At 49.1% G+C, this 21240-nt stretch overlaps 33 non-coding genes across 33 annotated transcripts; all 33 read right to left on the reverse strand.

Moving 5' to 3' along the window:
* Positions 1-699: 699 nt before the first annotated feature.
* Positions 700-771, reverse strand: Trnat-cgu (transfer RNA threonine (anticodon CGU)). Its single transcript has one exon. It is a non-coding gene; the product is annotated as a tRNA-Thr (tRNA).
* A 689-nt stretch (positions 772-1460) lies between these two features.
* On the reverse strand, positions 1461-1534 carry Trnan-guu (transfer RNA asparagine (anticodon GUU)). The gene has a single exon. It is a non-coding gene; the product is annotated as a tRNA-Asn (tRNA).
* A 318-nt stretch (positions 1535-1852) lies between these two features.
* Positions 1853-1924, reverse strand: Trnat-cgu (transfer RNA threonine (anticodon CGU)). Its single transcript has one exon. It is a non-coding gene; the product is annotated as a tRNA-Thr (tRNA).
* Positions 1925-2613: 689 nt separating this feature from the next.
* On the reverse strand, positions 2614-2687 carry Trnan-guu (transfer RNA asparagine (anticodon GUU)). The gene has a single exon. It is a non-coding gene; the product is annotated as a tRNA-Asn (tRNA).
* A 318-nt stretch (positions 2688-3005) lies between these two features.
* On the reverse strand, positions 3006-3077 carry Trnat-cgu (transfer RNA threonine (anticodon CGU)). The gene has a single exon. It is a non-coding gene; the product is annotated as a tRNA-Thr (tRNA).
* A 904-nt stretch (positions 3078-3981) lies between these two features.
* Trnan-guu (transfer RNA asparagine (anticodon GUU)) lies at positions 3982-4055 on the reverse strand. The gene has a single exon. It is a non-coding gene; the product is annotated as a tRNA-Asn (tRNA).
* A 318-nt stretch (positions 4056-4373) lies between these two features.
* On the reverse strand, positions 4374-4445 carry Trnat-cgu (transfer RNA threonine (anticodon CGU)). Its single transcript has one exon. It is a non-coding gene; the product is annotated as a tRNA-Thr (tRNA).
* Positions 4446-5134: 689 nt separating this feature from the next.
* Positions 5135-5208, reverse strand: Trnan-guu (transfer RNA asparagine (anticodon GUU)). Its single transcript has one exon. It is a non-coding gene; the product is annotated as a tRNA-Asn (tRNA).
* A 318-nt stretch (positions 5209-5526) lies between these two features.
* Trnat-cgu (transfer RNA threonine (anticodon CGU)) lies at positions 5527-5598 on the reverse strand. The gene has a single exon. It is a non-coding gene; the product is annotated as a tRNA-Thr (tRNA).
* A 689-nt stretch (positions 5599-6287) lies between these two features.
* Positions 6288-6361, reverse strand: Trnan-guu (transfer RNA asparagine (anticodon GUU)). Its single transcript has one exon. It is a non-coding gene; the product is annotated as a tRNA-Asn (tRNA).
* A 318-nt stretch (positions 6362-6679) lies between these two features.
* Trnat-cgu (transfer RNA threonine (anticodon CGU)) lies at positions 6680-6751 on the reverse strand. Its single transcript has one exon. It is a non-coding gene; the product is annotated as a tRNA-Thr (tRNA).
* A 689-nt stretch (positions 6752-7440) lies between these two features.
* Trnan-guu (transfer RNA asparagine (anticodon GUU)) lies at positions 7441-7514 on the reverse strand. The gene has a single exon. It is a non-coding gene; the product is annotated as a tRNA-Asn (tRNA).
* A 318-nt stretch (positions 7515-7832) lies between these two features.
* Trnat-cgu (transfer RNA threonine (anticodon CGU)) lies at positions 7833-7904 on the reverse strand. The gene has a single exon. It is a non-coding gene; the product is annotated as a tRNA-Thr (tRNA).
* A 689-nt stretch (positions 7905-8593) lies between these two features.
* Positions 8594-8667, reverse strand: Trnan-guu (transfer RNA asparagine (anticodon GUU)). Its single transcript has one exon. It is a non-coding gene; the product is annotated as a tRNA-Asn (tRNA).
* A 318-nt stretch (positions 8668-8985) lies between these two features.
* Positions 8986-9057, reverse strand: Trnat-cgu (transfer RNA threonine (anticodon CGU)). The gene has a single exon. It is a non-coding gene; the product is annotated as a tRNA-Thr (tRNA).
* A 689-nt stretch (positions 9058-9746) lies between these two features.
* On the reverse strand, positions 9747-9820 carry Trnan-guu (transfer RNA asparagine (anticodon GUU)). Its single transcript has one exon. It is a non-coding gene; the product is annotated as a tRNA-Asn (tRNA).
* A 1079-nt stretch (positions 9821-10899) lies between these two features.
* Trnan-guu (transfer RNA asparagine (anticodon GUU)) lies at positions 10900-10973 on the reverse strand. The gene has a single exon. It is a non-coding gene; the product is annotated as a tRNA-Asn (tRNA).
* A 318-nt stretch (positions 10974-11291) lies between these two features.
* On the reverse strand, positions 11292-11363 carry Trnat-cgu (transfer RNA threonine (anticodon CGU)). Its single transcript has one exon. It is a non-coding gene; the product is annotated as a tRNA-Thr (tRNA).
* A 689-nt stretch (positions 11364-12052) lies between these two features.
* Trnan-guu (transfer RNA asparagine (anticodon GUU)) lies at positions 12053-12126 on the reverse strand. The gene has a single exon. It is a non-coding gene; the product is annotated as a tRNA-Asn (tRNA).
* Positions 12127-13205: 1079 nt separating this feature from the next.
* On the reverse strand, positions 13206-13279 carry Trnan-guu (transfer RNA asparagine (anticodon GUU)). Its single transcript has one exon. It is a non-coding gene; the product is annotated as a tRNA-Asn (tRNA).
* Positions 13280-13597: 318 nt separating this feature from the next.
* Positions 13598-13669, reverse strand: Trnat-cgu (transfer RNA threonine (anticodon CGU)). Its single transcript has one exon. It is a non-coding gene; the product is annotated as a tRNA-Thr (tRNA).
* A 689-nt stretch (positions 13670-14358) lies between these two features.
* Positions 14359-14432, reverse strand: Trnan-guu (transfer RNA asparagine (anticodon GUU)). Its single transcript has one exon. It is a non-coding gene; the product is annotated as a tRNA-Asn (tRNA).
* A 318-nt stretch (positions 14433-14750) lies between these two features.
* Positions 14751-14822, reverse strand: Trnat-cgu (transfer RNA threonine (anticodon CGU)). The gene has a single exon. It is a non-coding gene; the product is annotated as a tRNA-Thr (tRNA).
* A 689-nt stretch (positions 14823-15511) lies between these two features.
* On the reverse strand, positions 15512-15585 carry Trnan-guu (transfer RNA asparagine (anticodon GUU)). The gene has a single exon. It is a non-coding gene; the product is annotated as a tRNA-Asn (tRNA).
* Positions 15586-15903: 318 nt separating this feature from the next.
* Trnat-cgu (transfer RNA threonine (anticodon CGU)) lies at positions 15904-15975 on the reverse strand. Its single transcript has one exon. It is a non-coding gene; the product is annotated as a tRNA-Thr (tRNA).
* A 689-nt stretch (positions 15976-16664) lies between these two features.
* Trnan-guu (transfer RNA asparagine (anticodon GUU)) lies at positions 16665-16738 on the reverse strand. The gene has a single exon. It is a non-coding gene; the product is annotated as a tRNA-Asn (tRNA).
* Positions 16739-17056: 318 nt separating this feature from the next.
* Trnat-cgu (transfer RNA threonine (anticodon CGU)) lies at positions 17057-17128 on the reverse strand. Its single transcript has one exon. It is a non-coding gene; the product is annotated as a tRNA-Thr (tRNA).
* A 689-nt stretch (positions 17129-17817) lies between these two features.
* Positions 17818-17891, reverse strand: Trnan-guu (transfer RNA asparagine (anticodon GUU)). Its single transcript has one exon. It is a non-coding gene; the product is annotated as a tRNA-Asn (tRNA).
* Positions 17892-18209: 318 nt separating this feature from the next.
* Positions 18210-18281, reverse strand: Trnat-cgu (transfer RNA threonine (anticodon CGU)). The gene has a single exon. It is a non-coding gene; the product is annotated as a tRNA-Thr (tRNA).
* A 689-nt stretch (positions 18282-18970) lies between these two features.
* Positions 18971-19044, reverse strand: Trnan-guu (transfer RNA asparagine (anticodon GUU)). Its single transcript has one exon. It is a non-coding gene; the product is annotated as a tRNA-Asn (tRNA).
* A 318-nt stretch (positions 19045-19362) lies between these two features.
* Positions 19363-19434, reverse strand: Trnat-cgu (transfer RNA threonine (anticodon CGU)). The gene has a single exon. It is a non-coding gene; the product is annotated as a tRNA-Thr (tRNA).
* Positions 19435-20123: 689 nt separating this feature from the next.
* Positions 20124-20197, reverse strand: Trnan-guu (transfer RNA asparagine (anticodon GUU)). Its single transcript has one exon. It is a non-coding gene; the product is annotated as a tRNA-Asn (tRNA).
* Positions 20198-20515: 318 nt separating this feature from the next.
* Positions 20516-20587, reverse strand: Trnat-cgu (transfer RNA threonine (anticodon CGU)). Its single transcript has one exon. It is a non-coding gene; the product is annotated as a tRNA-Thr (tRNA).
* Positions 20588-21240: the final 653 nt, after the last annotated feature.

Raw genomic sequence — 21240 nt, forward strand, 5'->3', positions numbered from 1 at the left:
CAAATCGACATCGAGAGACAGGCCCTGTCATATGGCACTCGCGACGTATACGCTGAAATTGAATGTAAATAAAACGTCTTTTGTAGTGGACGCCGCTCCACTGCTCCACTGCAGTGTCACACATGGTGAATAAATAGGAAAACAGTAGAACGTCTGTGTAGGGTCATGTTTTTACCTACAGTGCCACCTGCCTGAATGTGTATAAGCATCTGTGGCATCACTCCTTCGCAGCCAAATTGCCACACTAGCTGTGTATCTCTAACAAAGTTGACGTATGTCCTCACCTCGGTGACGGTTAAAACGATTTCATCCCCAGCTGGGCTAGAACCACCAACCTTTCGGTTATCAGCCGAACGCGCTAGCCGATTGCGCCTCGGAGGCGTTGACTTTGGCTCACTTGTGCTCTCTATATCAACGCAATTCGTACACATTCTGCAGGAATCTCGCAGAATGGTAGCATCTGCTTATACCTCTTCACATGGATAACGTGCATGCACACTGTAGCGACGCTCATAAACGAATGACATTATACTACAAAATGCATACAAACCACTGTTCTGCCTATGCATTCAGAAAACCTCCTAGGCCAGTAGAATACTTGTCATAGGTTGTAGAACATCCCTTTCATTCAGTGTACTGCCATGTGATAGACATTGCTCGAGGTAGCTCCGCACGTTGCAGGAAAGTTAAAAAAATGGATGCCTTCTGTGAGGTTCGAACTCACGACTCCTGGTTTACGAGACCAGTGCTCTACCACTGAGCTAAGAAGGCGGCAGCTTTGAATTTGCGAGCTATCCCCGAATTCTCACTTCATCACACTGAATCTTGCAGCCCTCGACCAGATAATTGATTTGGCGCACTGCTGCTGCTGGGAGTGTCCACATTGCCGTTCACCAAATCTCTCGACTGTTTCGCCGTTACGATCGGCGACGACCGTCAGGCCACCAAAAGTTTGCAGTCTGCAATTTCTTGTCCTAGTGCACAGCTTTTGGGATAACGTGGCTCGACTGCGAAATGCGCCTTTCGGCTCCACTCTCTGGCTACAGTTTGCTGTTGTTCACAGTGGCACTGGCGTTGCCCATGGGGCTTCATGTAAGGCGACTGCACGTCGCTCGGCCAACAGCGGCATACTGCAGACCGACACTTAAGAGACACAAAATACAAATCGACATCGAGAGACAGGCCCTGTCATATGGCACTCGCGACGTATACGCTGAAATTGAATGTAAATAAAACGTCTTTTGTAGTGGGCGCCGCTCCACTGCAGTGTCACACATGGTGAATAAATAGGAAAACTGTAGAACGTCTGTGTAGGGTCATGTTCTTACCTAAAGTGCCACCTGCCTGAATGTGTATAAGCATCTGCGGCATCACTCCTTCGCAGCCAAATTGCCACACTAGCTGTGTATCTCTAACAAAGTTGACGTATGTCCTCACCTCGGTGACGGTTAAAACGATTTCGCCCCCGGGTGGGCTTGAACCACCAACCTTTCGGTCAACAACCGAACGCGCTAGCCGATTGCGCCACGGAGGCGTTGACTTTGGCTCACTTGTGCTCTCTATATCAACGCAATTCGTACACATTCTGCAGGAATCTCGCAGAATGGTAACATCTGCTTATACCTCTTCACATGGATAACGTGCATGCACACTGTAGCGACGCTCATAAACGAATGACATTATACTACAAAATGCATACAAACCACTGTTCTGCCTATGCATTCAGAAAACCTCCTAGGCCAGTAGAATACTTGTCATAGGTTGTAGAACATCCCTTTCATTCAGTGTACTGCCATGTGATAGACATTGCTCGAGGTAGCTCCGCATGTTGCAGGAAAGTTAAAAAAATGGATGCCTTCTGTGAGGTTCGAACTCACGACTCCTGGTTTACGAAACCAGTGATGTACCACTGAGCTAAAAAGGCGGCAGCTTTGAATTTGCGAGCTATCCCCGAATTCTCACTTCATCACACTGAATCTTGCAGCCCTCGACCAGATAATTGATTTGGCGCACTGCTGCTGCTGGGAGTGTCCACATTGCCGTTCACCAAATCTCTCGACTGTTTCGCCCTTACGATCGGCGACGACCGTCAGGCCACCAAAAGTTTGCAGTCTGCAATTTCTTGTCCTAGTGCACAGCTTTTGGGATAACGTGGCTCGACTGCGAAATGCGCCTTTCGGCTCCACTCTCTGGCTACAGTTTGCTGTTGTTCACAGTGACACTGGCGTTGCCCATGGGGCTTCATGTAAGGCGACTGCACGTCGCTCGGCCAACAGCGGCCTACTGCAGACCGACACTTAAGAGACACAAAATACAAATCGACATCGAGAGACAGGCCCTGTCATATGGCACTCGCGACGTATACGCTGAAATTGAATGTAAATAAAACGTCTTTTGTAGTGGGCGCCGCTCCACTGCAGTGTCACACATGGTGAATAAATAGGAAAACAGTAGAACGTCTGTGTAGGACCATGTTTTTACCTACAGTGCCACCTGCCTGAATGTGTATAAGCATCTGTGGCATCACTCCTTCGCAGCCAAATTGCCACACTAGCTGTGTATCTCTAACAAAGTTGACGTATGTCCTCACCTCAGTGACTGTTAAAACGATTTCGCCCCCGAGTGGGCTTGAACCACCAACCTTTCGGTTAACAGCCGAACGCGCTAGCCGATTGCGCCACGGAGGAGTTGACTTTGGCTCACTTGTGCTCTCTATATCAACGCAATTCGTACACATTCTGCAGGAATCTCGCAGAATGGTAGCATCTGCTTATGCCTCTTCACATGGATAACGTGCATGCACACTGTAGCGACGCTCATAAACGAATGACATTATACGACAAAATTCATACAAACCACTGTTCTGCCTATGCATTCAGAAAACCTCCTAGGCCAGTAGAATACTTGTCATAGGTTGTAGAACATCCCTTTCATTCAGTGTACTGCCATGTGATAGACATTGCTCGAGGTAGCTCCGCACATTGCAGGAAAGTTAAAAAAATGGATGCCTTCTGTGAGGTTCGAACTCACGACTCCTGGTTTACGAGACCAGTGATGTACCACTGAGCTAAGAAGGCGGCAGCTTTGAATTTGCGAGCTATCCCCGAATTCTCACTTCATCACACTGAATCTTGCAGCCCTCGACCAGATAATTGATTTGGCGCACTGCTGCTGCTGGGAGTGTCCACATTGCCGTTCACCAAATCTCTCGACTGTTTCGCCCTTACGATAGGCGACGACCGTCAGGCCACCAAAAGTTTGCAGTCTGCAATTTCTTGTCCTAGTGCACAGCTTTTGGGATAACGTGGCTCGACTGCGAAATGCGCCTTTCGGCTCCACTCTCTGGCTACAGTTTGGTTCAAAATGGTTCAAATGGCTCTGAGCACTATGGGACTCAACTGCTGTGGTCATTAGTCCCCTAGAACTTAGAACTACTTAAACCTAACTAACCTAAGGACATCACACACTTCCATGCCCGAGGCAGGATTCGAACCTGCGACCGTAGCAGTCGCACGGTTCCGGACTGCGCGCCTAGAACCGTGAGACCTCCGCGGCCGGCGGCTACAGTTTGCTGTTGTTCACAGTGACACTGGCGTTGCCCATGGGGCTTCATGTAAGGCGACTGCACGTCGCTCGGCCAACAGCGGCCTACTGCAGACCGACACTTAAGAGACACAAAATACAAATCGACATCGAGAGACAGGCCCTGTCATATGGCACTCGCGACGTATACGCTGAAATTGAATGTAAATAAAACGTCTTTTGTAGTGGGCGCCGCTCCACTGCAGTGTCACACATGGTGAATAAATAGGAAAACAGTAGAACGTCTGTGTAGGGTCATGTTCTTACCTACAGTGCCACCTGCCTGAATGTGTATAAGTATCTGCGGCATCACTCCTTCGCAGCCAAATTGCCACACTAGCTGTGTATCTCTAACAAAGTTGACGTATGTCCTCACCTCGGTGACGGTTAAAACGAATTCGCCCCCGGGTGGGCTTGAACCACCAACCTTTCGGTTAACAGCCGAACGCGCTAGCCGATTGCGCCACGGAGGCGTTGACTTTGGCTCACTTGTGCTCTCTATATCAACGCAATTCGTACACATTCTGCAGGAATCACGCAGAATGGTAGCATCTGCTTATGCCTCTTCACATGGATAATGTGCATGCACACTGTAGCGACGCTCATAAACGAATGACATTATACTACTAAATGCATACAAACCACTGTTCTGCCTATGCATTCAGAAAACCTACTAGGCCAGTAGAATACTTGTCATAGGTTGTAGAACATCCCTTTCATTCAGTGTACTGCCATGTGATAGACATTGCTCGAGGTAGCTCCGCACGTTGCAGGAAAGTTAAAAAAATGGATGCCTTCTGTGAGGTTCGAACTCACGACTCCTGGTTTACGAGACCAGTGCTCTACCACTGAGCTAAGAAGGCGGCAGCTTTGAAATTGCGAGCTATCCCCGAATTCTCACTTCATCACACTGAATCTTGCAGCCCTCGACCAGATAATTGATTTGGCGCACTGCTGCTGCTGGGAGTGTCCACATTGCCGTTCACCAAATCTCTCGACTGTTTCGCCCTTACGATCGGCGACGACCGTCAGGCCACCAAAAGTTTGCAGTCTGCAATTTCTTGTCCTAGTGCACAGCTTGTGGGATAACGTGGGTTGACTGCGAAATGCGCCTTTCGGCTCCACTCTCTGGCTACAGTTTGCTGTTGTTCACAGTGGCACTGGCGTTGCCCATGGGGCTTCATGTAAGGCGACTGCACGTCGCTCGGCCAACAGCGGCCTACTGCAGACCGACACTTAAGAGACACAAAATACAAATCGACACCGAGAGACAGGCCCTGTCATATGGCACTCGCGACGTATACGCTGAAATTGAATGTAAATAAAACGTCTTTTGTAGTGGGCGCCGCTCCACTGCAGTGTCACACATGGTGAATAAATAGGAAAACAGTAGAACGTCTGTGTAGGGTCATGTTCTTACCTACAGTGCCACCTGCCTGAATGTGTATAAGCATCTGCGGCATCACTCCTTCGCAGCCAAATTGCCACACTAGCTGTGTATCTCTAACAAAGTTGACGTATGTCCTCACCTCGGTGACGGTTAAAACGATTTCGCCCCCGGGTCGGCTTGAACCACCAACCTTTCGGTTAACAGCCGAACGCGCTAGCCGATTGCGCCACGGAGGCGTTGGCTTTGGCTCACTTGTGCTCTCTATATCAACGCAATTCGTACACATTCTGCAGGAATCTCGCAGAATGGTAGCATCTGCTTATGCCTCTTCACATGGATAACGTGCATGCACACTGTAGCGACGCTCATAAACGAATGACATTATACTACAAAATGCATACAAACCACTGTTCTGCCTATGCATTCAGAAAACCTCCTAGGCCAGTAGAATACTTGTCATAGGTTGTAGAACATCCCTTTCATTCAGTGTACTGCCATGTGATAGACATTGCTCGAGGTAGCTCCGCACGTTGCAGGAAAGTTAAAAAAATGGATGCCTTCTGTGAGGTTCGAACTCACGACTCCTGGTTTACGAGACCCGTGCTCTACCACTGAGCTAAGAAGGCGGCAGCTTTGAATTTGCGAGCTATCCCCGAATTCTCACTTCATCACACTGAATCTTGCAGCCCTCGACCAGATAATTGATTTGGCGCACTGCTGCTGCTGGGAGTGTCCACATTGCCGTTCTCCAAATCTCTCGACTGTTTCGCCCTTACGATCGGCGACGACCGTCAGGCCACCAAAAGTTTGCAGTCTGCAATTTCTTGTCCTAGTGCACAGCTTTTGGGATAACGTGGCTCGACTGCGAAATGCGCCTTTCGGCTCCACTCTCTGGCTACAGTTTGCTGTTGTTCACAGTGGCACTGGCGTTGCCCATGGGGCTTCATGTAAGGCGACTGCACGTCGCTCGGCCAACAGCGGCCTACTGCAGACCGACACTTAAGAGACACAAAATACAAATCGACATCGAGAGACAGGCCCTGTCATATGGCACTCGCGACGTATACGCTGAAATTGAATGTAAATAAAACGTCTTTTGTAGTGGGCGCCGCTCCACTGCAGTGTCACACATGGTGAATAAATAGGAAAACAGTAGAACGTCTGTGTAGGGTCATGTTCTTACCTACAGTGCCACCTGCTTGAATGTGTATAACCATCTGCGGCATCACTCCTTCGCAGCCAAATTGCCACACTAGCTGTGTATCTCTAACAAAGTTGACGTATGTCCTCACCTCGGTGACGGTTAAATCGATTTCGCCCCCGGGTGGGCTTGAACCACCAACCTTTCGGTTAACAGCCGAACGCGCTAGCCGATTGCGCCACGGAGGCGTTGACTTTGGCTCACTTGTGCTCTGTATATCAACGCAATTCGTACACATTCTGCAGGAATCTCGCAGAATGGTAGCATCTGCTTATGCCTCTTCACATGGATAACGTGCATGCACACTGTAGCGACGCTCATAAACGAATGACATTATACTACAAAATGCATACAAACCACTGTTCTGCCTATGCATTCAGAAAACCTCCTAGGCCAGTAGAATACTTGTCATAGGTTGTAGAACATCCCTTTCATTCAGTGTACTGCCATGTGATAGACATTGCTCGAGGTAGCTCCGCACGTTGCAGGAAAGTTAAAAAAATGGATGCCTTCTGTGAGGTTCGAACTCACGACTCCTGGTTTACGAGACCCGTGCTCTACCACTGAGCTAAGAAGGCGGCAGCTTTGAATTTGCGAGCTATCCCCGAATTCTCACTTCATCACACTGAAATTTGCAGCCCTCGACCAGATAATTGATTTGGCGCACTGCTGCTGCTGGGAGTGTCCACATTGCCGTTCTCCAAATCTCTCGACTGTTTCGCCCTTACGATCGGCGACGACCGTCAGGCCACCAAAAGTTTGCAGTCTGCAATTTCTTGTCCTAGTGCACAGCTTTTGGGATAACGTGGCTCGACTGCGAAATGCGCCTTTCGGCTCCACTCTCTGGCTACAGTTTGCTGTTGTTCACAGTGGCACTGGCGTTGCCCATGGGGCTTCATGTAAGGCGACTGCACGTCGCTCGGCCAACAGCGGCCTACTGCAGACCGACACTTAAGAGACACAAAATACAAATCGACATCGAGAGACAGGCCCTGTCATATGGCACTCGCGACGTATACGCTGAAATTGAATGTAAATAAAACGTCTTTTGTAGTGGGCGCCGCTCCACTGCAGTGTCACACATGGTGAATAAATAGGAAAACAGTAGAACGTCTGTGTAGGGTCATGTTTTTACCTATAGTGCCACCTGGCTGAATGTGTATAAGCATCTGTGGCATCACTCCTTCGCAGCCAAATTGCCACACTAGCTGTGTATCTCTAACAAAGTTGACATATGTCCTCACCTCGGTGACGGTTAAAACGATTTCGCCCCCGGGTGGGCTTGAACCACCAACCTTTCAGTTAACAGCCGAACGCGCTAGCCGATTGCGCCACGGAGGCGTTGACTTTGGCTCACTTGTGCTCTCTATATCAACGCAATTCGTACACATTCTGAGGGAATCTGGCAGAATGGTAGCATCTGCTTATACCTCTTCACATGGATAACGTGCATGCACACTGTAGCGACGCTCATAAACGAATGACATTATACTACAAAATGCATACAAACCACTGTTCTGCCTATGTATTCAGAAAACCTCCTAGGCCAGTAGAATACTTGACATAGGTTGTAGAACATCCCTTTCATTCAGTGTACTGCCATGTGATAGATATTGCTCGAGGTAGCTCCGCACGTTGCAGGAAAGTTAAAAAAATGGATGCCTTCTGTGAGGTTCGAACTCACGACTCCTGGTTTACGAGACCCGTGCTCTACCACTGAGCTAAGAAGGCGGCAGCTTTGAATTTGCGAGCTATCCCCGAATTCTCACTTCATCACACTGAATCTTGCAGCCCTCGACCAGATAATTGATTTGGCGCACTGTTGCTGCTGGGAGTGTCCACATTGCCGTTCACCAAATCTCTCGACTGTTTCGCCCTTACGATCGGCGACGACCGTCAGGCCACCAAAAGTTTGCAGTCTGCAATTTCTTGTCCTAGTGCACAGCTTGTGGGATAACGTGGCTCGACTGCGAAATGCGCCTTTCGGCTCCACTCTCTGGCTACAGTTTGCTGTTGTTCACAGTGGCACTGGCGTTGCCCATGGGGCTTCATGTAAGGCGACTGCACGTCGCTCGGCCAACAGCGGCCTACTGCAGACCGACACTTAAGAGACACAAAATACAAATCGACATCGAGAGACAGGCCCTGTCATATGGCACTCGCGACGTATACGCTCAAATTGAATGTAAATAAAACGTCTTTTGTAGTGGGCGCCGCTCCACTGCAGTGTCACACATGGTGAATAAATAGGAAAACAGTAGAACGTCTGTGTAGGGTCATGTTCTTACCTACAGTGTCACCTGCCTGAATGTGTATAAGCATCTGCGGCATCACTCCTTCGCAGCCAAATTGCCACACTAGCTGTGTATCTCTAACAAAGTTGACGTATGTCCTCACCTCGGTGACGGTTAAAACGATTTCGCCCCCGGGTGGGCTTGAACCACCAACCTTTCGGTTAACAGCCCAACGCGCTAGCCGATTGCGCCACGGAGGCGTTGACTTTGGCTCACTTGTGCTCTCTATATCAACGCAATTCGTACACATTCTGAGGGAATCTCGCAGAATGGTAGCATCTGCCTATACCTCTTCACATGGATAACGTGCATGCACACTGTAGCGACGCTCATAAACGAATGACATTATACTACAAAATGCATACAAACCACTGTTCTGCCTATGCATTCAGAAAACCTCCTAGGCCAGTAGAATACTTGACATAGGTTGTAGAACATCCCTTTCATTCAGTGTACTGCCATGTGATAGATATTGCTCGAGGTAGCTCCGCACGTTGGAGGAAAGTTAAAAAAATGGATGCCTTCTGTGAGGTTCGAACTCACGACTCCTGGTTTACGAGACCCGTGCTCTACCACTGAGCTAAGAAGGCGGCAGCTTTGAATTTGCGAGCTATCCCCGAATTCTCACTTCATCACACTGAATCTTGCAGCCCTCGACCAGATAATTGATTTGGCGCACTGCTGCTGCTGGGAGTGTCCACATTGCTGTTCTCCAAATCTCTCAACTGTTTCGCCCTTACGATCGGCGACGACCGTCAGGCCACCAAAAGTTTGCAGTCTGCAATTTCTTGTCCTAGTGCACAGCTTTTGGGATAACGTGGCTCGACTGCGAAATGCGCCTTTCGGCTCCACTCTCTGGCTACAGTTTGCTGTTGTTCACAGTGGCACTGGCGTTGCCCATGGGGCTTCATGTAAGGCGACTGCACGTCGCTCGGCCAACAGCGGCCTACTGCAGACCGACACTTAAGAGACACAAAATACAAATCGACATCGAGAGACAGGCCCTGTCATATGGCACTCGCGACGTATACGCTGAAATTGAATGTAAATAAAACGTCTTTTGTAGTGGGCGCCGCTCCACTGCAGTGTCACACATGGTGAATAAATAGGAAAACAGTAGAACGTCTGTGTAGGACCATGTTTTTACCTACAGTGCCACCTGCCTGAATGTGTATAAGCATCTGTGGCATCACTCCTTCGCAGCCAAATTGCCACACTAGCTGCGTATCTCTAACAAAGTTGACGTATGTCCTCACCTCGGTGACGGTTAAAACGATTTCGCCCCCGGGTGGGCTTGAACCACCAACCTTTCGGTTAACAGCCGAATGCGCTAGCCGATTGCGCTACGGAGGCGTTGACTTTGGCTCACTTGTACTCTCTATATCAATGCAATTCGTACACATTCTGCAGGAATCTCGCAGAATGGTAGCATCTGCTTATGCCTCTTCACATGGATAACGTGCATGCACACTGTAGCGACGCTCATAAACGAATGACATTATACTACAAAATGCATACAAACCACTGTTCTGCCTATGCATTCAGAAAACCTCCTAGGCCAGTAGAATACTTGACATAGGTTGTAGAACATCCCTTTCATTCAGTGTACTGCCATGTGATAGACATTGCTCGAGGTAGCTCCGCACGTTGCAGGAAAGTTAAAAAAAATGGATGCCTTCTGTGAGGTTCGAACTCACGACTCCTGGTTTACGAGACCAGTGATGTACCACTGCGCTAAGAAGGCGGCAGCTCTGAATTTGCGAGCTATCCCCGAATTCTCACTTCATCACACTGAATCTTGCAGCCCTCGACCAGATAATTGATTTGGCGCACTGCTGCTGCTGGGAGTGTCCACATTGCCGTTCACCAAATCTCTCGACTGTTTCGCCCTTACGATCGGCGACGACCGTCAGGCCACCAAAAGTTTGCAGTCTGCAATTTCTTGTCCTAGTGCACAGCTTTTGGGATAACGTGGCTCGACTGCGAAATGCGCCTTTCGGCTCCACTCTCTGGCTACAGTTTGCTGTTGTTCACAGTGGCACTGGCGTTGCCCATGGGGTTCATGTAAGGCGACTGCACGTCGCTCGGCCAACAGCGGCGTACTGCAGACCGACACTTAAGAGACACAAAATACAAATCGACTTCGAGAGACAGGCCCTGTCATATGGCACTCGCGACGTATACGCTGAAATTGAATGTAAATAAAACGTCTTTTGTAGTGGGCGCCGCTCCACTGCAGTGTCACACATGGTGAATAAGTAGGAAAACAGTAGAACGTCTGTGTAGGGTCATGTTTTTACCTACAGTGCCACCTGCCTGAATGTGTATAAGCATCTGTGGCATCACTCCTTCGCAGCCAAATTGCCACACTAGCTGTGTATCTCTAACAAAGTTGACGTATGTCCTCACCTCGGTGACGGTTAAAACGATTTCGGCCCCGGGTGGGCTTGAACCACCAACCTTTCGGTTAACAGCCAAACGCGCTAGCCGATTGCGCCACGGAGGCGTTGACTTTGGCTCACTTGTGCTCTCTATATCAACGCAATTCGTACACATTCTGCAGGAATCTCGCAGAATGGTAGCATCTGCTTATGCCTCTTCACATGGATAACGTGCATGCACACTGTAGCGACGCTCATAAACGAATGACATTATACTACAAAATGCATACAAACCACTGTTCTGCCTATGCATTCAGAAAACCTCCTAGGCCAGTAGAATACTTGACATAGGTTGTAGAACATCCCTTTCATTCAGTGTACTGCCATGTGATAGATATTGCTCGAGGTAGCTCCGCACGTTGCAGGAAAGTTAAAAAAATGGATGCCTTCTGTGAGGTTCGAACTCACAACTCCTGGTTTACGACACCAGTGCTCTACCACTGAGCTAAGAAGGCGGCAGCTCTGAATTTGCGAGCTATCCCCGAATTCTCACTTCATCACACTGAATCTTGCAGCCCTCGACTAGATAATTGATTTGGCGCACTGCTGCTGCTGGGAGTGTCCACATTGCCGTTCACCAAATCTCTCGACTGTTTCGCCCTTACGATCGGCGACGACCGTCAGCCCACCAAAAGTTTGCAGTCTGCAATTTCTTGTCCTAGTGCACAGCTTTTGGGATAACGTGGCTCGACTGCGAAATGCGCCTTTCGGCTCCACTCTCTGGCTACAGTTTGCTGTTGTTCACAGTGGCACTGGCGTTGCCCATGGGGCTTCATGTAAGGCGACTGCACGTCGCTCGGCCAACAGCGGCCTACTGCAGACCGACACTTAAGAGACACAAAATACAAATCGACATCGAGAGACAGGCCCTGTCATATGGCACTCGCGACGTATACGCTGAAATTGAATGTAAATAAAACGTCTTTTGTAGTGGGCGCCGCTCCACTGCAGTGTCACACATGGTGAATAAATAGGAAAACAGTAGAACGTCTGTGTAGGACCATGTTTTTACCTACAGTGCCACCTGCCTGAATGTGTATAAGCATCTGTGGCATCACTCCTTCGCAGCCAAATTGCCACACTAGCTGCGTATCTCTAACAAAGTTGACGTATGTCCTCACCTCGGTGACGGTTAAAACGATTTCGCCCCCGGGTGGGCTTGAACCACCAACCTTTCGGTTAACAGCCGAATGCGCTAGCCGATTGCGCTACGGAGGCGTTGACTTTGGCTCACTTGTGCTCTCTATATCAATGCAATTCGTACACATTCTGCAGGAATCTCGCAGAATGGTAGCATCTGCTTATGCCTCTTCACATGGATAACGTGCATGCACACTGTAGCGACGCTCATAAACGAATGACATTATACTACAAAATGCATACAAACCACTGTTCTGCCTATGCATTCAGAAAACCTCCTAGGCCAGTAGAATACTTGACATAGGTTGTAGAACATCCCTTTCATTCAGTGTACTGCCATGTGATAGACATTGCTCGAGGTAGCTCCGCACGTTGCAGGAAAGTTAAAAAAAATGGATGCCTTCTGTGAGGTTCGAACTCACGACTCCTGATTTACGAGACCAGTGATGTACCACTGCGCTAAGAAGGCGGCAGCTCTGAATTTGCGAGCTATCCCCGAATTCTCACTTCATCACACTGAATCTTGCAGCCCTCGACCAGATAATTGATTTGGCGCACTGCTGCTGCTGGGAGTGTCCACATTGCCGTTCACCAAATCTCTCGACTGTTTCGCCCTTACGATCGGCGACGACCGTCAGGCCACCAAAAGTTTGCAGTCTGCAATTTCTTGTCCTAGTGCACAGCTTTTGGGATAACGTGGCTCGACTGCGAAATGCGCCTTTCGGCTCCACTCTCTGGCTAGAGTTTGCTGTTGTTCACAGTGGCACTGGCGTTGCCCATGGGGTTCATGTAAGGCGACTGCACGTCGCTCGGCCAACAGCGGCGTACTGCAGACCGACACTTAAGAGACACAAAATACAAATCGACTTCGAGAGACAGGCCCTGTCATATGGCACTCGCGACGTATACACTGAAATTGAATGTAAATAAAACGTCTTTTGTAGTGGGCGTCGCTCCACTGCAGTGTCGCACATGGTGAATAAGTAGGAAAACAGTAGAACGTCTGTGTAGGGTCATGTTTTTACCTACAGTGCCACCTGCCTGAATGTGTATAAGCATCTGTGGCATCACTCCTTCGCAGCCAAATTGCCACACTAGCTGTGTATCTCTAACAAAGTTGACGTGTGTCCTCACCTCGGTGACGGTTAAAACGATTTCGGCCCCGGGTGGGCTTGAACCACCAACCTTTCGGTTAACAGCCAAACGCGCTAGCCGATTGCGCCACGGAGGCGTTGACTTTGGCTCACTTGTGCTCTCTATATCAACGCAATTCGTACACATTCTGCAGGAATCTCGCAGAATGGTAGCATCTGCTTATGCCTCTTCACATGGATAACGTGCATGCACACTGTAGCGACGCTCATAAACGAATGACATTATACTACAAAATGCATACAAACCACTGTTCTGCCTATGCATTCAGAAAACCTCCTAGGCCAGTAGAATACTTGACATAGGTTGTAGAACATCCCTTTCATTCAGTGTACTGCCATGTGATAGATATTGCTCGAGGTAGCTCCGCACGTTGCAGGAAAGTTAAAAAAATGGATGCCTTCTGTGAGGTTCGAACTCACAACTCCTGGTTTACGAGACCAGTGCTCTACCACTGAGCTAAGAAGGCGGCAGCTCTGAATTTGCGAGCTATCCCCGAATTCTCACTTCATCACACTGAATCTTGCAGCCCTCGACTAGATAATTGATTTGGCGCACTGCTGCTGCTGGGAGTGTCCACATTGCCGTTCACCAAATCTCTCGACTGTTTCGCCCTTACGATCGGCGACGACCGTCAGCCCACCAAAAGTTTGCAGTCTGCAATTTCTTGTCCTAGTGCACAGCTTTTGGGATAACGTGGCTCGACTGCGAAATGCGCCTTTCGGTTCCACTCTCTGGCTACAGTTTGCTGTTGTTCACAGTGGCACTGGCGTTGCCCATGGGGCTTCATGTAAGGCGACTGCACGTCGCTCGGCCAACAGCGGCCTACTGCAGACCGACACTTAAGAGACACAAAATACAAATCGACATCGAGAGACAGGCCCTGTCATATGGCACTCGCGACGTATACGCTGAAATTGAATGTAAATAAAACGTCTTTTGTAGTGGGCGCCGCTCCACTGCAGTGTCACACATGGTGAATAAATAGGAAAACAGTAGAACGTCTGTGTAGGGTCATGTTTTTACCTACAGTGCCACCTGCCTGAATGTGTATAAGCATCTGTGGCATCACTCCTTCGCAGCCAAATTGCCACACTAGCTGTGTATCTCTAACAAAGTTGACGTATGTCCTCACCTCGGTGACGGTTAAAACGATTTCGGCCCCGGGTGGGCTTGAATCACCAACCTTTCGGTTAACAGCCGAACGCGCTAGCCGATTGCGCCACGGAGGCGTTGACTTTGGCTCACTTGTGCTCTCTATATCAACGCAATTCGTACACATTCTGCAGGAATCTCGCAGAATGGTAGCATCTGCTTATGCCTCTTCACATGGATAACGTGCATGCACACTGTAGCGACGCTCATAAACGAATGACATTATACTACAAAATGCATACAAACCACTGTTCTGCCTATGCATTCAGAAAACCTCCTAGGCCAGTAGAATACTTGTCATAGGTTGTAGAACATCCCTTTCATTCAGTGTACTGCCATGTGATAGACATTGCTCGAGGTAGCTCCGCACGTTGCAGGAAAGTTAAAAAAATGGATGCCTTCTGTGAGGTTCGAACTCACGACTCCTGGTTTACGAGACCAGTGATGTACCACTGAGCTAAGAAGGCGGCAGCTCTGAATTTGCGAGCTATCCCCGAATTCTCACTTCATCACACTGAATCTTGCAGCCCTCGACCAGATAATTGATTTGGCGCACTGCTGCTGCTGGGAGTGTCCACATTGCCGTTCACCAAATCTCTCGACTGTTTCGCCCTTACGATCGGCGACGACCGTCAGGCCACCAAAAGTTTGCAGTCTGCAATTTCTTGTCCTAGTGCACAGCTTGTGGGATAACGTGGCTCGACTGCGATATGCGCCTTTCGGCTCCACTCTCTGGCTACAGTTTGCTGTTGTTCACAGTGGCACTGGCGTTGCCCATGGGGCTTCATGTAAGGCGACTGCACGTCGCTCGGCCAACAGCGGCCTACTGCAGACCGACACTTAAGAGACACAAAATACAAATCGACATCGAGAGACAGGCCCTGTCATATGGCACTCGCGACGTATACGCTGAAATTGAATGTAAATAAAACGTCTTTTGTAGTGGGCGCCGCTCCACTGCAGTGTCACACATGGTGAATAAATAGGAAAACAGTAGAACGTCTGTGTAGGGTCATGTTTTTACCTACAGTGCAACCTGCCTGAATGTGTATAAGCATCTGTGGCATCACTCCTTCGCAGCCAAATTGCCACACTAGCTGTGTATCTCTAACAAAGGTGACGTATGTCCTCACCTCGGTGACGGTTAAAACGATTTCGCCCCCGGGTGGGCTTGAACCACCAACCTTTCGGTTAACAGCCGAACGCGCTAGCCGATTGCGCCACGGAGGCGTTGACTTTGGCTCACTTGTGCTCTCTATATCAACGCAATTCGTACACATTCTGCAGGAATCTCGCAGAATGGTAGCATCTGCTTATGCCTCTTCACATGGATAACGTGCATGCACAATGTAGCGACGCTCATAAACGAATGACATTATACTACAAAATGCATACAAACCACTGTTCTGCCTATGCATTCAGAAAACCTCCTAGGCCAGTAGAATACTTGTCATAGGTTGTAGAACATCCCTTTCATTCAGTGTACTGCCATGTGATAGACATTGCTCGAGGTAGCTCCGCACGTTGCAGGAAAGTTAAAAAAATGGATGCCTTCTGTGAGGTTCGAACTCACGACTCCTGGTTTACGAGACCAGTGATGTACCACTGAGCTAAGAAGGCGGCAGCTCTGAATTTGCGAGCTATCCCCGAATTCTCACTTCATCACACTGAATCTTGCAGCCCTCGACCAGATAATTGATTTGGCGCACTGCTGCTGCTGGGAGTGTCCACATTGCCGTTCACCAAATCTCTCGACTGTTTCGCCCTTACGATCGGCGACGACCGTCAGGCCACCAAAAGTTTGCAGTCTGCAATTTCTTGTCCTAGTGCACAGCTTTTGGGATAACGTAGGTCGACTGCGAAATGCGCCTTTCGGCTCCACTCTCTGGCTACAGTTTGCTGTTGTTCACAGTGGCACTGGCGTTGCCCATGGGGCTTCATGTAAGGCGACTGCACGTCGCTCGGCCAACAGCGGCCTACTGCAGACCGACACTTAAGAGACACAAAATACAAATCGACTTCGAGAGACAGGCCCTGTCATATGGCACTCGCGACGTATACGCTGAAATTGAATGTAAATAAAACGTCTTTTGTAGTGGGCGCCGCTCCACTGCAGTGTCACACATGGTGAATAAATAGGAAAACAGTAGAACGTCTGTGTAGGGTCATGTTTTTACCTACAGTGCCACCTGCCTGAATGTATATAAGCATCTGTGGCATCACTCCTTCGCAGCCAAATTGCCACACTAGCTGTGTATCTCTAACAAAGTTGACGTATGTCCTCACCTCGGTGACGGTTAAAACGATTTCGCCCCCGGGTGGGCTTGAACCACCAACCTTTCGGTTAACAGCCGAACGCGCTAGCCGATTGCGCCACGGAGGCGTTGACTTTGGCTCACTTGTGCTCTCTATATCAACGCAATTCGTACACATTCTGCAGGAATCTCGCAGAATGGTAGCATCTGCTTATGCCTCTTCACATGGATAACGTGCATGCACACTGTAGCGACGCTCATAAACGAATGACATTATACTACAAAATGCATACAAACCACTGTTCTGCCTATGCATTCAGAAAACCTCCTAGGCCAGTAGAATACTTGTCATAGGTTGTAGAACATCCCTTTCATTCAGTGTACTGCCATGTGATAGACATTGCTCGAGGTAGCTCCGCACGTTGCAGGAAAGTTAAAAAAATGGATGCCTTCTGTGAGGTTCGAACTCACGACTCCTGGTTTACGAGACCAGTGATGTACCACTGAGCTAAGAAGGCGGCAGCTCTGAATTTGCGAGCTATCCCCGAATTCTCACTTCATCACACTGAATCTTGCAGCCCTCGACCAGATAATTGATTTGGCGCACTGCTGCTGCTGGGAGTGTCCACATTGCCGTTCACCAAATCTCTCGACTGTTTCGCCCTTACGATCGGCGACGACCGTCAGCCCACCAAAAGTTTGCAGTCTGCAATTTCTTGTCCTAGTGCACAGCTTGTGGGATAACGTGGCTCGACTGCGAAATGCGCCTTTCGGCTCCACTCTCTGGCTACAGTTTGCTGTTGTTCACAGTGGCACTGGCGTTGCCCATGGGGCTTCATGTAAGGCGACTGCACGTCGCTCGGCCAACAGCGGCCTACTGCAGACCGACACTTAAGAGACACAAAATGCAAATCGACATCGAGAGACAGGCCCTGTCATATGGCACTCGCGACGTATACGCTGAAATTGAATGTAAATAAAACGTCTTTTGTAGTGGGCGCCGCTCCACTGCAGTGTCACACATGGTGAATAAATAGGAAAACAGTAGAACGTCTGTGTAGGGTCATGTTTTTACCTACAGTGCAACCTGCCTGAATGTGTATAAGCATCTGTGGCATCACTCCTTCGCAGCCAAATTGCCACACTAGCTGTGTATCTCTAACAAAGTTGACGTATGTCCTCACCTCGGTGACGGTTAAAACGATTTCGCCCCCGGGTGGGCTTGAACCACCAACCTCTCGGTTAACAGCCGAACGCGCTAGCCGATTGCGCCACGGAGGCGTTGACTTCGGCTCACTTGTGCTCTCTATATCAACGCAATTCGTACACATTCTGCAGGAATCTCGCAGAATGGTAGCATCTGCTTATGCCTCTTCACATGGATAACGTGCATGCACACTGTAGCGACGCTCATAAACGAATGACATTATACTACAAAATGCATACAAACCACTGTTCTGCCTATGCATTCAGAAAACCTCCTAGGCCAGTAGAATACTTGTCATAGGTTGTAGAACATCCCTTTCATTCAGTGTACTGCCATGTGATAGACATTGCTCGAGGTAGCTCCGCACGTTGCAGGAAAGTTAAAAAAATGGATGCCTTCTGTGAGGTTCGAACTCACGACTCCTGGTTTACGAGACCAGTGATGTACCACTGAGCTAAGAAGGCGGCAGCTATGAATTTGCGAGCTATCCCCGAATTCTCACTTCATCTCACTGAATCTTGCAGCCCTCGACCAGATAATTGATTTGGCGCACTGCTGCTGCTGGGAGTGTCCACATTGCCGTTCTCCAAATCTCTCGACTGTTTCGCCCTTACGATCGGCGACGACCGTCAGGCCACCAAAAGTTTGCAGTCTGCAATTTCTTGTCCTAGTGCACAGCTTTTGGGATAACGTGGGTCGACTGCGAAATGCGCCTTTCGGCTCCACTCTCTGGCTACAGTTTGCTGTTGTTCACAGTGGCACTGGCGTTGCCCATGGGGCTTCATGTAAGGCGACTGCACGTCGCTCGGCCAACAGCGGCCTACTGCAGACCGACACTTAAGAGACACAAAATACAAATCGACTTCGAGAGACAGGCCCTGTCATATGGCACTCGCGACGTATACGCTGAAATTGAATGTAAATAAAACGTCTTTTGTAGTGGGCGCCGCTCCACTGCAGTGTCACACATGGTGAATAAATAGGAAAACAGTAGAACGTCTGTGTAGGGTCATGTTTTTACCTACAGTGCCACCTGCCTGAATGTATATAAGCATCTGTGGCATCACTCCTTCGCAGCCAAATTGCCACACTAGCTGTGTATCTCTAACAAAGTTGACGTATGTCCTCACCTCGGTGACGGTTAAAACGATTTCGCCCCCGGGTGGGCTTGAACCACCAACCTTTCGGTTAACAGCCGAACGCGCTAGCCGATTGCGCCACGGAGGCGTTGACTTTGGCTCACTTGTGCTCTCTATATCAACGCAATTCGTACACATTCTGCAGGAATCTCGCAGAATGGTAGCATCTGCTTATGCCTCTTCACATGGATAACGTGCATGCACACTGTAGCGACGCTCATAAACGAATGACATTATACTACAAAATGCATACAAACCACTGTTCTGCCTATGCATTCAGAAAACCTCCTAGGCCAGTAGAATACTTGTCATAGGTTGTAGAACATCCCTTTCATTCAGTGTACTGCCATGTGATAGACATTGCTCGAGGTAGCTCCGCACGTTGCAGGAAAGTTAAAAAAATGGATGCCTTCTGTGAGGTTCGAACTCACGACTCCTGTTTCACGAGACCAGTGCTCTGCCACTGAGCTAAGAAGGCGGCACCTTTGAATTTGCGAGCTATCCCCGAATTCTCACTTCATCACACTGAATCTTGCAGCCCTCGACCAGATAATTGATTTGGCGCACTGTTGCTGCTGGGAGTGTCCACATTGCCGTTCACCAAATCTCTCGACTGTTTCGCCCTTACGATCGGCGACGACCGTCAGGCCACCAAAAGTTTGCAGTCTGCAATTTCTTGTCCTAGTGCACAGCTTTTGGGATAACGTGGCTCGACTGCGAAATGCGCCTTTCGGCTCCACTCTCTGGCTACAGTTTGGTGTTGTTCACAGTGGCACTGGCGTTGCCCATGGGGCTTCATGTAAGGCGACTGCACGTCGCTCGGCCAACAGCGGCCTACTGCAGACCGACACTTAAGAGACACAAAATACAAATCGACATCGAGAGACAGGCCCTGTCATATGGCACTCGCGACGTATACGCTGAAATTGAATGTAAATAAAACGTCTTTTGTAGTGGGCGCCGCTCCACTGCAGTGTCACACATGGTGAATAAATAGGAAAACAGTAGAACGTCTGTGTAGGGTCATGTTTTTACCTACAGTGCCACCTGCCTGAATGTGTATAAGCATCTGTGGCATCACTCCTTCGCAGCCAAATTGCCACACTAGCTGTGTATCTCTAACAAAGTTGACGTATGTCCTCACCTCGGTGACGGTTAAAACGATTTCGCCCCCGGGTGGGCTTGAACCACCAACCTTTCGGTTAACAGCCGAACGCGCTAGCCGATTGCGCCAAGGAGGCGTTGACTTTGGCTCACTTGTGCTCTCTATATCAACGCAATTCGTACACATTCTGCAGGAATCTCGCAGAATGGTAGCATCTGCTTATGCCTCTTCACATGGATAACGTGCATGCACACTGTAGCGACGCTCATAAACGAATGACATTATACTACAAAATGCATACAAACCACTGTTCTGCCTATGCATTCAGAAAACCTCCTAGGCCAGTAGAATACTTGTCATAGGTTGTAGAACATCCCTTTCATTCAGTGTACTGCCATGTGATAGACATTACTCGAGGTAGCTCCGCACGTTGCAGCAAAGTTAAAAAAATGGATGCCTTCTGTGAGGTTCGAACTCACGACTCCTGGTTTACGAGACCAGTGATGTACCACTGAGCTAAGAAGGCGGCAACTCTGAATTTGTGAGCTATCCCCGAATTCTCACTTCATCACACTGAATCTTGCAGCCCTCGACCAGATAATTGATTTGGCGCACTGCTGCTGCTGGGAGTGTCCACATTGCCGTTCACCAAATCTCTCGACTGTTTCGCCCTTACGATCGGTGACGACCGTGAGGCCACCAAAAGTTTGCAGTCTGCAATTTCTTGTCCTAGTGCACAGCTTTTGGGATAACGTGGGTCGACTGCGAAATGCGCCTTTCGGCTCCACTCTCTGGCTACAGTTTGCTGTTGTTCACAGTGGCACTGGCGTTGCCCATGGGGCTTCATGTAAGGCGACTGCACGTCGCTCGGCCAACAGTGGCCTACTGCAGACCGACACTTAAGAGACACAAAATACAAATCGACATCGAGAGACAGGCCCTGTCATATGGCACTCGCGACGTATACGCTGAAATTGAATGTAAATAAAACGTCTTTTGTAGTGGGCGCCGCTCCACTGCAGTGTCACACATGGTGAATAAATAGGAAAACAGTAGAACGTCTGTGTAGGGTCATGTTTTTACCTACAGTGCCACCTGCCTGAATGTGTATAAGCATCTGTGGCATCACTCCTTCGCAGCCAAATTGCCACACTAGCTGTGTATCTCTAACAAAGTTGA

This window comes from Schistocerca gregaria, chromosome 5 (assembly GCF_023897955.1).
Source record: "Schistocerca gregaria isolate iqSchGreg1 chromosome 5, iqSchGreg1.2, whole genome shotgun sequence".
NCBI lineage: Eukaryota > Metazoa > Arthropoda > Insecta > Orthoptera > Acrididae > Schistocerca > Schistocerca gregaria.